We start from the raw sequence: 12,995 nt of genomic DNA on the forward strand, positions 1-12,995 counted from the left end.
TCTGGCTCTGTGTTCCGTGATGTAGGCCGACCATTAATCCCATGCACCATCGCCCCAAGCCGCTAACTCTGCATCCCGGTACAGAATGTCGCCATGTAACCAGGGCTGGGGCCCATCACCTGGATATTCAGAAGTTGGCTGCTGTGTCCATGGTGCTGCCTCCCGCAGTATTCCAACACAGTGTCCATGCGTCAAGGTGTGATTGGGATGCTGGGCAATGAGCCCCACTTGCTACATGGCACACCTACGCACAAGGATCCACCATGATTGCCAATTCCCTATCAGCAATGGCGTTCAGCTGCACGGCCAGAGGCCTCCACAGTCAGTTTGAGTATTGGGTGGCCACTGGGGCAGACAGGCAGGGACTAGGGTTGGCCCTGGAATGGGTACACAGGATCCAGGCGTTGGCATGGAGGACCTGCAAATAGTGGGAGCCTACCCCCCTCCAAGCACTGGGGCTGCAAGCCCAGTGCCCTCGGGCTCTTTGCCTGTGAGCGAAGGTGGCTACTCGCCTCCTAGGGTCCCCGCAGCAGCCCATCCGCCGGGTTCACATTTTTCAAAAGCAGTATTGATCAGCGCCAGTGTGACCACTTGCTGAGGAGACAGCTGGATCATGGGCGCTTGTTGGATATGGGGTCTCTCCCATTAATTGAATGGAAATGGGGCTTAAGTGGTGCTTATTGGTTTCTCTCCACACTACGGCGGGATCCCGATTTCGCCTATAGGAGCGGGCCAATTGCATTACAAAATGTTTGGCGCCTGGTGCGGTTCTCGTTTTTGGCGCCTCCCGCTATTCACCGGCCTCATCGCACTCTCGCTCGAGCACAACGAGGCCACGGAATCGCCCCCTGTGTATTTCATAATCGAACAGCCCATCACAATAAAACACTATTCCATTCTATAATTAACATAATAGGGTATTTGCTAGGAAGTCAAATTGCAAAAATGTGCCATGAGGGCGAGCAAGTATGTGAATGAAGGAATCAGTTCATGGAGTTTCTTAGATATTGCAATGGTTGGCTCTTGTATCCCATCATTCAGAAGGCCAAAGAAACCTGCATTCAATATGTTGTTGTTTTGTTACTCCAACTTCCTACCCCTTGACTATTCCTTGAGAAAATGGTGTTAATATCAGTTTATAAAAGAATTGCACTGAAGCTTGTTAGGAAGATGATATAAGTGCCTTTATTTATTGTGTAATTTGGGCATGTGGTGTGGATTAAACCAAACTAAATAATAATAATCTTTATTATTGTCACAAGTAGGCTCACATTAACACTGCAATGAAGTTACTGTGATATCCCAGACACCAGCCATTATAGTGTGCAATAGGCTTGATGGATTATTTAACCATCCCCTGCCTGCCCATTTTGAATGTTCTTCACAAATTGTTTTGACAGTCATGTGCACTCGTTGCCCTCATGGCCGTGTAATCCTTAACTGAATTTGTACAGCATCGTGGGAGAAAGCATGAGGGGAGCAAATGGAAAGCAGTACCATGGCAGCAACAAGGCACAGCTCAGATGCCATTCATTTGATTACTCTAGACCATAGTTGCCAGGGCGGTTGCTCACCAGTAAGGTTGACCATGTGTCATGGGTCCCTGGAAAGTCTCCTTGTGCTGCAAGGGTCCCCTTGCCCCAGTTTGAAAACCACGGTGTTAATATTAATGATAATAGTAAATTTGGATGATGGCCATTTAGTTTTCTACAGTTCTCCTAACTCCTAGGACATTTGCTTTTATGTGATTGAATCTTTTGAAAGGTCAGTGCAAATCTTTTTTAGATTAAATTATCTTTGAGGAATTATTAGGGTTATTGGCTATTGTTATTTCAGATTTTGATCTTTTTTCCCATTTCGCTATGTATATCTTGCTTGTGATTCTAAATCTCAAACATAAAAACACTTTGGCCTAGATTTTCACAGAATTCTGGAATGTCCACAGCTTATCCAAAATAGTGCTGGCTCATGGCTTATCCAAAAACCTGCATCCAGAAGTCCCACCCCCATTTCCGCCAGATCCTATTTTTATCAATAAGGGAATGGCGCTGGGAAGCCTGAATTCAGCAGGACTATTTGAACTCATTGCTATCGAAAAAGACCCAGCTTTCACTGGAGCAAGGGCCTCATTCCACAGTGTGTGTAATTCTTTTTAATAAGAGACGGGAATGCTAGGGCGACTATGGTCTGAGGAACTGTTGAGCTGTCAAGTTATTTAAATGGCCAACCCTTTAGATTGGGTGGTGGGGGAGGGGTGGAAGCATTCTGCCTATGTCTGTGAATTGCAAAAAATCAGTGCTTGCTGTTTTACTGAATCTTTGTTGACGTACTTTAAATGCTCTTATTATAACATTATTACTGCTTGACTGCTTTCATGACCTGTCATTATCACAAGGGGAGAATGTAAATTCACAATTTGATTCACAGCTCAAAGGGGCTATTAAAGGATTAGCTATCTTTCATGTCACATTATAAATACACATATTTATTTTATATGGGATTAAATACTTGAGGGGGTTTGCATGTATTGAATGGGCTTTTATGAATGGGTGTTTTTTATTCCCATAGTGCAGCCTGCAATAGATACTTAGAATTTTATATAATGTCAGATGGCCCAAGTTGAATACTGGGTGATTTGATAAGCAGGGTGTATAGTCAAAGGGTTGTATGTGGTGAGCATGAGTTGGCATTAATTTGGCATGGGGCCGGTAGTGGACCGTGGGCAATGGGTTGGAATGGAGGTTATAAGGGGCCATTGGTGGAGGTTGGATTTTGTGTTGACCTGAATTTGCAAAGAGGGGAGTAGATGTGAGATGTGATTGGGTGTAGGGCATAGAGGGCAGACAATTTAACAACACAGCCGCAACAAAGTCTTAAAGAACTGAGGTGGGCCTAATGAACCAGCCTGCAATGAAATCTGCCTGCCCCACTGGCTGCCTTCGATTTGCATCCAGGCCTGGGGAGCTCCACCCCACACTTCTGCCTCCCACCCCCCAGAATGAAGATCCTGACTTCACGTCTCTTGCTCGGGTGAGAGCCCTGCGCAAGAATGCAAGTATAAATATGCAGAGTCCTCTCCCAGCATCAATATTGTGTATGCATTTCAATTTACTTGCAGAGGAGTGTGAAGGTATGCAGCACGTGGCGCTCTGAGGAACCTGCTTCGCTCCTGCCACCTCTACCCACTTCCCCACTGCATTTTAGCACCTGATTTGTCCCAGCACTGGTGGTTTGCAGTAGTTTGATTTGATCCTTTTGTAAAAGCTCGTGAAGATGTTTGTGTGTGTCTGAATACACATTTACGTAGACACTTAAATCCAGCAAAATTATATTTCTCAAGAGAAATTCTAAATTGCCCCACAGGACTCCATTATGCCCTGATCTGATATGAAAACATTTTCCTGTCAGATACAGTTAAATGGAATATCTTCATAAGATAACAGCAGTTAAAGAAGATGATATTTCTGACTTAAAATTGCAACTAGAAATCTCAAAGTATAAAACTGCTTTGTTTGGGAATATGTCAAGGTTGTAGTGAGCTCTTGAGAGTTGGATGGTATGGTTCTAAGCAAGGAGCTCCTTATTGTATCTTGGCTTTATATTGACAAATAGAGCACAACATGTTTTTTCCAGTTGACAAATATTTTTGCTGCTGCATCATCGAGAATATATAATTGAAAACAGGATCTAGGAAAACATGTTGCCACTTGTTCTTTCAAAATTCGTTTCTCAAAAATATATTTTTAATTTTGAAATTGAGATGAACTTGTAGGTTTCTTGATGGATGGTTAATGGGGATTGCATGTGATGAACCAGGTGTTTGTTTTATTCTCGTTGTGCATTGAAGATTGGGACAAGGCCAATATCTGCTAAATAGTGTTTATTTCATCTTTTAGCTTCAGTTGACATATTAGAAGATCATTGAATAAAGTTAACCATACACAACTTCTGCAATCTGTTCAGTTTATAGAATTTGTGTTAACTTAGAAGTGCGGAACCTTCTCCTTGCCTCTTCTGGCAGTTTATCCTTCCCACAATCCATGTAGCTGTCTATCGTCTTGTAGAATTTACTGAATTACAGTTCACGTTCTAAGTTTATTGTACTCTCTTAGCTTTCAAATATTGTGAAATTTTCACCAATGCGTTGAAAGTTTTATAATTGTGATATAATCTAAAATGTTGCCATTATCTCAAGAAACGGAATAAAAAAGTATCAGCAGTTTATCAACAATTAATAAAGAGGTTGGTGCCTCTGTGAAGTTAATAATTTAAAGGATAATCTTTCAGTGCGAGAGATGTATTTATGCAGACATGATCATTTCCCTTTCTTCTCTACCATAGAATGAAACCTGATAAAGATCAAATATTTTAGAGCCTGGTTCTTGTTTTTGAAATAATTAGTTTGAAATTAGCTTTGTTTAGTTAGAAAAAAGTTCAGAAGGAACTTGACTTTCTGAAATGCGTCAGCATGTTTTCAGAATTAAATACCAAATTTCATAAAGACCAGTGAATTACTTCTGAAGTGAAGTTGCTCTTGTTACATGGACAAACATGGCCTGCAATGAGTGCAAAGCAAGATGCCAGAAACAAAATAAATAACATTTGGTGCTGTTGGTCAAGTTTTGTTTTATTTTATTAGAATATTTATAATTACACAAAACTGTTTCATAGAACATAGAACATTACAGCGCAGGACAGGCCCTTCAGCCCTCGATATTGCGCCGACCTGTGAAACCACGCTGCACTATGCCCTTTTCGTCCATATGTCTATCCAATGACCATTTGAATGCCCTTAGTGTTTCAGTGGAATAGGAGCTATAATTTAAATTTTTAAACGGAAAAAGTGATGATAGGAGCTATAATTTAAATTTTAAAACAGAAAAAGTGATTATATTTAAAACAATGTGAATTAATATATATGGAAGTGACATCTCTGCCTCACCGCCGCATGTTCCTCGGCTGCAGCCACCTGGGTTGGCCACTTCCCGACTTAAAACGGAGAACCGCAAAGGCTGAAGGGAAATTCAGCCAACACAGGCAAAGACTAGCAAATACAGAAATCATGTGTACTGAAACCTGGAAGGAACCAGACAGCACTGAAACCAGCAGCCATCTGCATAGTAATGATCAATTCCAAGGCACAATTGCAACAATTAAGGTGAAAAAAGCCAAGCCAGACTCCTCGGCGCCAGCAGGAGTCAAGACAAAGGAAGGCCAACGGGCATTTCGGGACCACCCAGCGATCAGGGAACAACTCCAGTATTGGAGAAATCGATCCAAGTGATCGGAACGCAGTCCAATCACTTGGAACCAGGTACGGGATCCGCCCCAAAGGGCGGGAAGCCCCTGGGGACTATAAAGTAAAGCCCCCAAGTTCAAATCATCCTTCTTGACGGGGTCTCTCAGCAACGCGACGCAACCCCTGAGATTGAACTGTCCAGCGGCCGCCAACCAAGTAAGTCTCAAGTCAATGACCGCTACGAGATAGGCGCTCCTAGCTACCAGTCCATACCAGCTTTTGAATCCTGCAGACTCAGGACCTGAACGAAAGGCCATTTGTTCCCCTGACCTGGTGGGCCATTCCGAAGCTAAGTATAGGCCTTTTAGTGATAGGAATAGTCTAGAAAGTAGAGTTTATGCATGGATTGTGATTTAATGTGTATAATAAATGTGTTTTGATTTGAATTTTACTAATTGGTGTGTTGAGTTATTGATCATTACTTGAACTTGAACCTCGTGGCGGTATCATAAAGATACCTGGTGACTCTAGAGCAAAGGTTCAACAAACAGAGCAAATTACGATTTAAAAGCCAACCAAAAGTTAGCGACACGGCAGCGCGTCGTCGCTGGCAGCGGGATTCTCCATTCCCGCTGCCAGCCAGTAGGATTTCCCATTGTAGCCACCCCATGCTGCTGGGAAACTAACAGACGGAGATGAACTGCCAGTGGAATGGAGAATACTGCCAGCGGAGAATTCACACCTATATTTTTCCATATGTCGAGGTACAGAGTGTGCAAAGAAGGAGAGCTTGATGTAATGGTATTACTGTTTAATCCTTTTAAGTGTAAAGAAAACAACATTTTACTTGCATCATATTGAACAGGAATTGTGGTCATCTTCGAAAACCTGCTTTGCCTATCATCACAAGGGGGAAGGGATACACAAATGTTTTGGAACACAATTTGTGTCATCACATTGGCTTGTCAAACATTTTTTTTCAAGTTTGCCACCCAAGACAATTTGACCAGGTGTCTCACATCCAGTGGGCAGAAATTAGCAATGAACTACATTATTTAAAAAGCTGCTGAGCCTTAAAGACATGTTTCTGCGCTGTAAGATTCTATGTAACTGAAGATATTTTACTTTGAGAAATGCTGCATTTATTCTCTGGTGGCACAGTGGTTAGAGTTGCTGCCTCACATTGCCAGGAACCCGGGTTCAATTCCGGCCTTCTGTGACTGCCTGTGTGGAGTTTGCACTTCCTCTCTGTGTCTACGTGGGTTTCCTCCGGGTGCTCACAGTCTTAAGATGTGCAAGTTAGGTGGATTGGCCATGCTAAATTGCCCTTCGTGTCCAGAAATGTGCAGGTTAGGTGAGATTACGGGGATTGGGGAGAGGGGTGGGCCTAAGGTTGGTGCAGGCTCAATAGGCTGAATGGCCTCCTTCAACACTGTTGGGATTCTATGGTTCTATGTAAGATTGAACATGTATCCTTAATTTTGAAATCTGTGTAATTTTGGGACAGCTGCTGAATGTTCTTCTATGAGTGAGTAAACATATATCAAAATATTTTCCAACACAGATGTGATTTCTCTCAGCGCAGTTGTTTCTTGGTAACTGGGATCTGGTAAGCTGTGCTTTGTCTGGCTGGAAAAGTATACGCAAATTGACATACACCCAATCAACTATATTCGTACGAAGTTTTGCTTCTGACAAATTGGCCGAATAATTCAGAAATGGTTCATATTAATCTTTGACGTATGATGCAATTTACAGGTTATGCAATAGATTTCACTCCATCACTTGCTTTAAAAGCAAGATAAATTAATCCCGTAATTAAGTGCCACTTACTTTAAGATTCTAATTTCAGCTTGCTACTTCTGCTAGGAGATCTGCTGTCATGGTATGTCAAGCTCGTTTATCTTGTGACATCTTCACACACCCACTGTGGCTTGTCTGCAATCATTCTGTGGCGTCCATCATCCAACTACACCTAAGTCCACCCCTTTTTCTGTTTGTCTCCACTTGGTCCCTTAAAGGTAGTTTTGCAGCTTTTTAGCTCTTATAAAATGACTAAAACGCTGACATTTTCTTTCCTGCATGTCCTTTTTAAGAATTATTTTTGCTCTTGCAATTTCAAGCTCCTCTTCATTTGTCTTGCAGTCTGGAATTTTAAACCTGCATCTTAGCATACACATTTCAAAGGCCTCTATTTTCTTTCACAGATCTCTATTATTGTCCAGGTTTTGGGGGCATACCCGTAAAGTGGGTAGAATGTAACATCTCATGAGTTTTCTTTCCTTGTTAGAAGCTTGAGTATTCTTTTTGTTAACACATTCTTCATCTTCAAAATTACTGAGTATCTCTATCCTCCTTCCAATTTTCAGCATCACATTCTACCATTTTCAGTTATCATTTGCCATAAATAGACAAACTTGTCTACTTGTTCCACTGTGACACCATCCAATTCAATCTTCAGTCTAGTTTCTTCTAATGCGTTCTTTCTAACGTTTTGGCATTCACATTCAATCCATATTCTAAACTTCTCGGCTGTACTTGATCCATGATATATCCGAGTGTGCAGAACTGTGACTTTGGCTTGAAATTTCAACCTTGAGACAGGTAGTGGGATTCGGGAAAATTCTTGGTTTGGCCCACCAGCCTCTGGAAAACGTGCCCACAAAGGCAAGATCTTCAATGTTGGGGACTGTGCAGGCTGAAAAAGTTTGGAGGCAGCCACAGGACCAGAAATGGGTGGGTGGAAGGGAATTACTTGGCAGGAGAGGCATGTGGGACCATTGGGGATGGATGAAGGGCATGAAGTGGCATGGATGTGTTATGGGGAGCGTTTGGGGGCAGATTAATGGTTGCCCAGGATGTCAGACAACCATACATTATAAGGCTTGGTTGAGACCTAGATATCCAGTATGCCTGCCATTTCTGAAGGGCTCTTGAGTCATCTCAACTCAGGGTAAATCAAAGCCATTATGAGTGTGCTTATCACAGGATTGAGCTGCAATTAAAACTTGGATTTGGCTACTGCAAACTGTAAGTACTTCTATAAAAACATTTTATAGAAAAATTAATTTAAGATCTTGGAAGAAATTTTGTAATTTGGGGGCTTTAGGCTTTCACGCAGTCATTAATTTTGTTGATCAATTAGACATGGCTTTGAGTTAGGAAATATTACTGCTTCGGTCAACTTAAGTAAAGAAGGAAAGTCTGAAACAGTACTAAAATTGTTACTGAAAACCATCCAATTAATCAGATTAAGCATGTTCAGTTCCACTGACTCCAGTCTAACAGGGTGACCCTTCAGCCTACGATTAACCAAATGGACATTGCTCTGTTATGGGTGGATCAATGGATCGTTCTGTCTGACTTGTTTGGCTGGATGTTGCCCATGTCAGAGTTTAGTCTGTTTAGCTGATGTGGTATTCTTTCTGTGTAAAAGTGATGTGCTGTACAATTATTGTAACTAATCTGTTCCTTGCTTGCTGTTTCACTTGGAGCATGTTGCTAAGTGATAAATAGTGGCCATCTTTGTGATAATGTGTTACAATCAAGAGAACAGTAGGACAAGGATCCCATTAACTGGGATGAAAATGACCACATTGTTCAAAGGTTTTGCAAAGTAACTGCTATTCTCAAGGTTTTTGATGATTCTGCTGTTTGACTAGTTGAGATTGCTGTTACATATTTTCCGCTGAGCAGATGGCTACAGATAAGCTGATTATTTTGTCCAAAAAACGATAAATGGGAAGAGATCTTAGAAAATATTATCCATTGTCCTGTAACCATCTGCTCAAAAGAAGCTTGCAAGGATTTTCAACGGTAGGGGCTCTGGTATGTGGCGAACATTTAAAGGACTAAGTGGCACAGTTCAGTTGGTAGTTTTATTGTAATGTGACACTGAGTCATGCTGAAATAAGTGATTTTAGCAACATAAGTGCAATTGGCCTCAGCATCTCTCTGCACGGAGCAAGCAGTGTTGATGAGGGTTCCTACTTTTATTTGTTGTTCAGTGAAGCCGATTAGAAGGTTGTTTGTGTGACCTTCTAGGGAACAGCGGATTAGATTTGGCAGTGACATCTTAAATGGTAAAATAATTATGTGCTCATTTTCTGTACTTGAATGTGAAATATGCTTATTTAGGCAAACGATCAGTAGCACTGTTGCTTCACAGCGCCAGGGTCCCAGGTTCAATTCCCGGCTTGGGTTACTGTTTGTGTGGTGTCTGCGTGGGTTTCCCCCGGGTGCCCCGGTTTCCTCCCACAAGTCCTGAAAAACCTGCTGTTAGGTAATTTGGACATTCTGAATTCTCCCTCCGTGTACTCGTACAGGTGTCGGAATGTGGTGACTAGGGGCTTTTCACAGTAACTTCACTGCAGTGTTAATGTAAGCCTACTGGTGACAATAAAGATTATTATTCTTTTTTAAAAGTTGCAGGTGTCGGTGTAAAACCACGGCATTCTGGTTTTTGTTATTTCAACAATACGCCAAATATTGTGTGGAATTGCAACTCCATTTATACTGCCTACTTGATCTTTCTACTTGGTAACAAAGTTGAATTTAAAATGGGGGGAAAGAAAAGGAGCAGGAGGCTATTTGACTCTTATTAGGTTCTTGATTAATAAGGGGATCAGGGGTTATGGGGAGAAGGCAGGAGAAAGGGGATGAGAAAATATTAGCCATGACTAAATGGCAGAGCAGACTCGATGGGCCAAGTGACTTAATTCTGCTCCTATATCTCATGGTCTTATGGTCTTGTACATTGGGAAAAGAGGGCTAAAGGGAAGGGAGTAGGTCTGAAAAGCTGGTTTACTTATTCAGTTGTGACAGTAATTAAGAGCCATATACTACATTCGCCCACGCCAGGTTAAACAGGCAAGAGAGTATTTTTATAAAGAGGGGGACTAAATGGGGAGAAAAAGGAACATTTTGGAAGATTGAATATACAATTCTGAATGAGCAAATATTCCATTGCGAGTTATGACATTTTTTTTACATATCTTGTCCAGTCAAGGTTGTTCTGATTTGACCTGGAAGCATTAACAAGCCAGAATAAGTACAAGTGTGAAATAAGACAACCTATTCAGCGTGTTAAGTTTAGTTGTTCCATTGTTCTACAGACTGTGTTCTTTATCCAGTGTGTATAATCTCTTGAGGAATGCAACCGCACACAGGTAAAATGTTCAAATGGTGAATCTTAGCACAACACCTCAACTTTTTAAAAACCAGGTGAGAATTCCAGGAATAGAATCCAATGTATTTCAATTACCAATCAATTAGATTTTACAGATGCCATTTCCATCAATGCAGTTCGGCTTTTTAAGTTACTGTTGTAACCTTATTACAGCGGTTATACCCCGCTGCTAACTTTAGTTAAATAGCTGGCTTGCGTCTATAATATCCAAGTTTGTCAGCATTGGCCCACTTGTTGGAAGGCAGGCACGGTAGCGCAGTGGCTAATACTGTTGCTTCACAGCGCCAGGGACCCGGGTTCGATTCCCGGCTGTCTGTGCAGAGTCTGCACGTTCTCCCAGTGTCTGTGTGGGTTTCCTCCGGTTGTTCCGGTTTCCTCCCACAGTCCAAAGATGTGCAGGTTAGATGGATTGGCCGTGCTAAATTGCCCTTTGTGTCCAAAAAAAAGGTTAGGTTGGGCTACGGGAATATGGTGGAGGTGTGGGCTGGAGTAGGGTGCTCTTTCCAAGGGCCAGTGCAGACCCGATGGGCTGAATGGCCTCCTTCTGCACTGTAAATTCTATGATTCTCCCCATGTCTGCATGGGTTCCCTCCGGGTGCTCTGGTTTCCTCCCACAAGTCCTGAAAGACGTGCTTGTTAGGTGAATTGGACACTCTGAATTCTCCCTCAGTGTACCCGAACAGGCGCTGGTGTGTGGCGACTAGGGGCTTTTCACAGTAACTTAATTGCGGTGTTAATATTAGCCGACTTGTGACACCATTGAAGATTATTATTATTATCATTGTGACTTTGCTTTCATGGAAAGAACTTTTCTTCTGAGACCCTTTTTAAGTCGAAGCCAACTCGCAGACCAACCTATTATTTCTCTCCAATGCGTCAACACCCTTTAGAAGTTAGATATCCCAACCTTCGTATGCTATTAAATGTGTCTTTACCAGTGAGTTACACAAGATTAAACAATTTGTTTCAACTTATCAGATGCCCTTGAGATACCCAATCTACTTGATTAGCCTTGTTGACAGCAGCTTTATGCTTACTGGATACTTTCCACCATCGCCATTGGACATGCCTTTCACTCTGCATACTGTATATGATTCACCAGTTCTGTTTGTGTCCATTACCTTTAACATTGAAATCCATAGAGGTATTCAAAGTCAAAGTATTTTGAAGTGTTAGCGTCCCTCTGCTGTGTCATTACAAATGGATTGCCTCTGAAGAAACATGAGCTGAACAACGGCGGATGGTTGGTGCTGATTTCAGGTATCTCTCGGATGGTTTGTTTGGGGAAGCAGTATGAGTTTATGCATTTCGAATATTTCACAAGAAACAGCACTTGGTGCCGAAGTATTATTAGTAGTACTAGTAGTAGTATGGAGTGTTAAGGTCATACCTGCATTAATTCATTTTGAATAGTTTGCAAATTTCAAATGTAATTGGTCTTAGTATTTTCTTTTAAAAGTAAACTCCATGCGTTTGGCTCACTCAAGCTGGGAGCTTTAGCTGTGTCGACTCAATTACCAGTAGATGGAGTCCCATTGAACACCTTGTTTGTGTTTATTATTTGGAAATGAGGGGATTGACATTCAAGGTGAAAGATTATTTTAAAAACATTTTATCCTATTTCTGTGTGTAGTCAAAATATTTAACTAACATGATGCATGAATCTTGGAAAATGTCAACAGTTATGACAGAAAAATGAATGCAGTGCTTTCAGTCCACTTGACAGGATGTGAAAATCTTCAAGGTTTCTCTTGAATGTAGGAACTGGAGTCGTGCAAACCAGTGGATGCCTTAAAATCAAAATGATTTATTGCCAAAAATTGCACAATGGGATTTATACTTTTAATCTCAGGAAATAGTTCCAAGTTCAACATTGAACCTGTGGAGCTGGGAATTAATCTAATTGAGTTGCTTTATAATGCATATCAATCCTGCTGTGAGCAGAAAGGAACTACAGAATTGTCTAGTTTACAGCCCTGACTATACCGGACTGTCACCAATTGACAATCTCTTGTTCAAAACACACTAAAGATTTCTGATGAATAGAAAACCTATATTTAATATTTCATTTTGAATATTGTTCTATGGTCATAAAGTCAGCTCTGTAAATCGTCACCACTGTAACTCGAGGCTTCAGGCCATTTAATATCTGGTGCATTTGTGGGTTGGTCATCCAGGCCACCAGTGATAATGAGTTCCTATAATTTTCCAGTTTGCTTCCACATGTGCTGTGCTGAGCCCTGCTACCAGTTGTGTCAGATGAAAGCGCCAAAGTTTTACAGTGTGTCACGATGAGATGGCAGTGTTACCAATTAATAAAATGTTACTGAAGGCCTCTAGCTATTATTAAGTTTGAAACTCTGCATGGTGGGATGGCTACTCTCCAGTGAAACAGGTCCTTGTATCAACTGAACTGTGGGAACTCTCAATGTACTGTTGCTGCCCCTTTTAACTGATCACGTTTGTTCCAAAAATATTGGAAATGCATCTTATTATATAGTTCTGCATTTATTGTAATCCTAGCTGGAATATTGGATGCAGCGTTGATGAAACTTAGTGTAATTCCAC

At 41.5% G+C, this 12,995-nt stretch overlaps 1 protein-coding gene across 6 annotated transcripts in view; it reads left to right on the forward strand.

Moving 5' to 3' along the window:
* The window catches only part of itprid2 (ITPR interacting domain containing 2), a 228,667-nt gene that overhangs the window by 76,117 nt on the left and 139,555 nt on the right, over nucleotides 1–12,995 (forward strand). The gene's annotated exons all lie outside the window — the stretch shown is intronic.

The sequence above is a fragment of the Scyliorhinus torazame genome, chromosome 2 (assembly GCF_047496885.1).
Source record: "Scyliorhinus torazame isolate Kashiwa2021f chromosome 2, sScyTor2.1, whole genome shotgun sequence".
Lineage (NCBI taxonomy): Eukaryota > Metazoa > Chordata > Chondrichthyes > Carcharhiniformes > Scyliorhinidae > Scyliorhinus > Scyliorhinus torazame.